This window comes from Camellia sinensis, chromosome 10 (genome assembly GCF_055761805.1).
Source record: "Camellia sinensis isolate YWXY chromosome 10, ASM5576180v1, whole genome shotgun sequence".
NCBI classification, from domain to species: domain Eukaryota; kingdom Viridiplantae; phylum Streptophyta; class Magnoliopsida; order Ericales; family Theaceae; genus Camellia; species Camellia sinensis.
Window position 1 is genome coordinate 83,187,296 of NC_138970.1, and position 5,401 is coordinate 83,192,696.

Below are 5,401 nucleotides of genomic sequence, written 5' to 3' on the forward strand. Positions count from 1 at the left end.
TAAAAAACTTGGTTTGTGAAGGGTTTTTTGGCTTTTTTTACTTTTTTGTGAGAAAAGAGTGTTATGATTATGAGTTGGATGTGATGTTTTGTTTGCTGTGACTAAAATAGCCTATTTTATCTTTTGTGCCTAAAATAACCAAAAAAAACCATAAATAAATCTGTTAGATTTAAACCAAGATTACTTGTCTCCTCTTATGTCTCATTCTTTGTTTATTTTAATTTTTATTGATTTATAGAATTGTCTATGTCAATAAAATGATGTCATAAATCAATAAAATTTAAAAGACAAACAAAACCAGGCAAAATGAAATAGGACAAATAATCTGAATTTGTTTGATCTAGCCATTTTAGATTAATTTTTTTAATTTTTTTTATGTTTGTATAGCAAGCCTTTTTAATATTAAAAAAATGAGAAAAAGAATAACATTTGGTTTTGCTCCTTGCACAATCTATCATTAATTTTAATCAAAATATCTATCATTAATCTTAACCAAAATAAAAACACGTAAACAAAAGGATCTTCTATTTCAACACACCTGCACAGTTTATCAATAATTTTTTTTTTTAACTTATGATTTTATTCCTTAATCAAATTATTCTCTTGAACAAAACTTTAAAATGCAAATTTTTAGTTTATACCTTCACACACTACAACGACCACCATTACCACCTCCACTACAGAAAATCCCTTCCTGCAAACTCCTCCGCAACAACCCCTTCCCTTCAATCTCTCACAATCTAGCCCCGTTCTATATCTAGCCTTAACCACTGTTAGTCAGCCATAGACAATGGTCATCTATGAAGTATGGTTACAGGTATGAGCACTAGTATTGATACGTACGTTGATATGGTAAAATTAAAAAAAAAAAAAAGGATACGGATACAGCTTGGTACGCTTGTAAAAAAAAAAAATATTTTTTTAATTTAGATAATGCAAAAATTAATTAAATGGTTTAATTTGTTAAAATCTAACCAACAATTAACATTTAATGCCAAAAGTAAAGGTATAAATCAAAATTAAATGTCAATATATTAAATAACTTACAAACTAAAATAAAAAAGAAAGTCCAGTGAAAGGAGTTTTATCTCTGTGGTAGAAGAAAATATTGTTTCAACTGAGGTACCGTACGACTTGAGTATATACTAAATACATCTGAGTACGCCAAAAATTAAGAAGAAAAAAATTTAGATACGTGTTTCGTATACCCAATACGTATGCAGAAGTACCATATGAGGTACCATACACCGGTAAGTACCCGGTATGAGTACGACATATTTTTCGAAATACCCATATTTCATAGATGGTTGTACAGTGGAATTTGGCCCCCATCATTTCTTTATCTATCATGGGGTGGCCATGGACAATGGAAGAATAGCTAGAGTGTTAGTTAGGGCGGGGAAGGGCTAGGGTATTCTAGGGAATGTGAGGGAGGTGTTGGGTGGTAGAAAGAAGGTAAGGTAAGAGACAGTGTAAGGAGAGTGGAAGAGGTTGGGGTGATTAGGGAAGGAGCCAGTGGAAGTGACTAGCCGATGGTGGTTACTGGTTTATAGTTTAGTGTAAGTAGGGATATAAATTGGGCCTAGCTCAGCCCACTCGGGCCTGAGTTTGGGTCGGCCCATGTCAGGCCGCCCGGGCTCCTACTAAAATTCGAGATGGTCAGGCCGGTCCACGGGCCAAAAAATTAGGCATAAGCCCAAGCTCAGGGAATATTCGGGTCTTAGACAGGCTAGGTCTGAGAGCCTACGCCTAGGCTCGAGCTTAGGCTAGGCCTGGGCGGGCCTAAACATTTTTTTTTCCTTTTATTTTTTCTATCAAAATTTTATTCTTTTCCACTAAAAATGACATTGGGCCTTAGGCAGGCCGGGCTTTGAGCGGACCGATAGGCCGGGCTAGGCGAGCCAAGCTTCAAAACGACAGCCCAAGCTTAGGGTCCCAAGCTGGGCTCAGCCTCAGGGCCACCCCGGGCTGCGGGCTATTTTTACAACCCTAATTGTAAGGGTTTAAAGCCAAAAAAAAAAAAAAAAAAAGAGCGTGTTTGTTTTTAATTTTCTAGATTCAATTTTTTGAAATTCAAATTTTTTTTTCTTATTTATTTATTTTTTATATTTTTAGTCAATATTTTTAAAATTTTAAGATTTTTTTTTTGCTTTTTTAGATGCATCTTAGATGGATCTAAAAAATAAAATATTTGTAAAAAATCAATAAATACACAAGAATACAAAAAAAAATAATAATAATAATATTGAAATTTCCTATTTATTATTATTTTTTTGTATTTTCGATATGTAATGAATTTTTAATTTTTTTTTATACAAATATTGTACTTTTAAGTATATTTATATTAAGCGTATCTAAAAATTAAAAAATTTGCTTAGAATATTAAAAAAATGGAAAAATTACTCATAAATCCCATTTGGATAAAAGTTATTTCATTTAGTCTTAGAAGTTTTCTTTCAAACCAATTAGTCCTTTTTATTTTGGGAATGTTGTATTTCCATGATTTGGGGGTTTGAAAGTTTACTTGTTTGCCCATTGTGTGTGATGTTGTTTGGATTTTTTCCTAATGTTAGGTGTGTGTAGGTAAGGTAAGTTTTATGTCTCTATTTTTTGTGGGGATTTAGTAGAATGATTTGTAGGTGGATGATGTCACCTCATTTGTGGTGTTTGTCTCTATTGTAGCATTGACATTAATTAACATCCAAACATAACACTAATGTAACATATAAAAAAAACTCTTTACCGTATTTTTTCCAAATGTAACACTCCAAAAAAACTTCTTAGTGTAACACTCTAAAGTAACACATAAAAAAAATTCTTATTGTAACACTTTAATGTAACACAAAAAAAAAAAAAAGACTTAATGTAACATTCTAATGTAACACACACAAAAACTCCTTAGGGTAACACTCTAATGTAACATACAAAAAAACTTCTTGATGTACTTTTTCAAATGTAACACTCTAATATAATATTCTAGAAAAATTCTTTTGTGTAACACTCTAATGTACACACAAAAACTCCTTAGCATTCTAATGTAACACACAAAAAAACTCCTTAGTGTACTTTTTCCAAACGTAATACTTCAACTTAATACTCCAAAAAAATTCCTTAGTGTAACACTTTAATGTAACACACAAAACAACTCTTTGATGTACTTATACCAAATGTAACGCTTCAATGTAATTAAAAAAAAAAAAAAATTTCTTAGTATACTTTTCTTAAACATAACACTCCAATGTAATACTAAAAAAAAAATGTCATTACAAGACAAAGGACTATATAACACGGAAGTATTTGCGATGGCATCACTTACCGTTGCAAAAAGTATTTTTTGAGACGGTACCACTTTCCGTGGCCAATAAATCGAGTTTTAGCGACGGCACCACTTCTTGTCACAAAAAAGTAAGTTTGTGCAACGGCAACAACTGCAGACACAAATAATGAGCCTTTTTTGCGACGGTAACTCCTGCTGTCACAAATAAATCTTTTTTTTGCGACTGCATGAACTGCAGTTGCAAATAAGAGAGTTTTTGCGACGGTAATAGTTGTTGTCGCAAAAAAAAAAAAAAACTATTTTGATATAACATTTCTTTTTTTTCACCCATTTTTTCATATTCCTGTCTCTCTCTCTCTCTCTTTCTCTCATCTCTCATCTTTCATCTCTCATCTCTCATCTCTCTTCTCTTTCTCTTTCTCTTTCTCTCTCTCTCTCTTTCTCTCACCCATCACTCTTTGTCTGTCTGTTGTGTCTTTCTCTCTCTCTCTCTCTCCTCCACTGTGTTCGCGTTGCTTACTCTCTCCCTTCCCTCTTCTCGATTTACCGATCTCCCTATCGATTTATCGATTTCTCTCTCTCTCTCTCTCTCTCTCTCTCTCTCACACATCTCCCTTCTCTTTCAATCGCTCATCTCTCATATCTCTTAATCACTTGTCGAAAGAAGAAAAAATCAAAAAATGAAATGGGCCTCTCTCTCTCTCTCTTTGTCTCTTGCACATCTCTCCATTTTCTCTCTCACTCATCACTCTTTTCTATGGCTTTCTCATCTCTCTTCGCTCTCTATCTCTCTTGATCGTCTTTCTTTTCTCTCTCTCTCTCTCTCTTTGTCTATTTCTCACTCATCTCTTGTTTCTTTTTTTTTTATACTCTCTTTCTGTCTCTCTCTCTCTCTCTATCTCTCTCTCTCTCTCTCACACTCATCTCTCTTCTCTCTCAATCGCTCATTTCTCTAAAGCACACTCATCTCTTTCTCTTAGCCCATTGTTGTTGAAAGAGGAAAAAGTCAAAAAATGGAATGGGTCTCTATCTCTCTCTCTCTTTCTCTCTATGTCTCTCGCTCATCTCTGTTCTCTATCTCTCTCATCTCTCTCACTGTCTCTCTTGCTCATATCTCTTCTCTCTCTTTCTATGTCTCTCTCTCTATATCTCTCTTGTTCATTTATTTTCGCTCTTTCTCTCTCTCTCTCTCTCTCTCTCTCTCTATCTCTCACTGATCATCTCTTGTTTGTCTCTTCTTTTTTTGTTTGTCTCTCTTCCTAGCTCTCATTGTGCAGCAAAATGGACACGAAGTTTTTTGGCAAAAAATGAGTTTTTTGGTGACGGCAACCTCTCCCGTTGCAAATAAAGTTTTTTGGCAACGATAACCCCCACTCTCCAGTCGCAAAAAAATTAGTTAAACAACGTCGTTTTGTTGTTTAAATTTTCATTTGTGACGGAAACTTGACATTGCAAAAAAAAAAAAAAAAAAACCAAAATCTGAGGCTAAGGTTTTTTTTCTTTCTCGCTCGTTTCCCCGCCCCGTCCAACCAAAAATCCCCAATCTCAAAAACCAAAAATCCCTAATCTTTTCTTCTGGCTCTCTCTTTCTAGATCGACTGTGAGCAGCAGCGGACGATGGTGAGTTGCAAACGACGACATCAAGTAGTGTGGGACGGCAACAAATAGCAAACAACTATGGCAGCGAGTAAGCCACGACGATGTGAGTAGCAAACGACGGTGGTGAGCGGCGACGATAATGGTTCTATGTTTCTTTGTTTTTGTGCTTTTTTTTTTCTTCTTTTTCTCTATTATTTGGCATCTTTTCACATGAGTATTTCGCAGCTTGTTTTGCAGCTAACATTCTTTTTCTCTATTATACTAATTTATGTTAAAGAGAACATAGATCGATCGAGCGATTTATTTTTAGTATATTGATCACGAATCGTGATCAAACACTCTCTCTCTGGATTTGATCGATTGATTGCTTTCGTTCAGATCTATAAGTTTTAGTCCCTATGCGCATAGTAACATCCTCAAACCGACTCTATTTCTGACTCGTTCGTCGTGACTTACTTCTATCCCCACCACCAACCATTGGACGTGTGAAGAAGCCTCATAGATACCGCCCTAAAACTGTTGTTC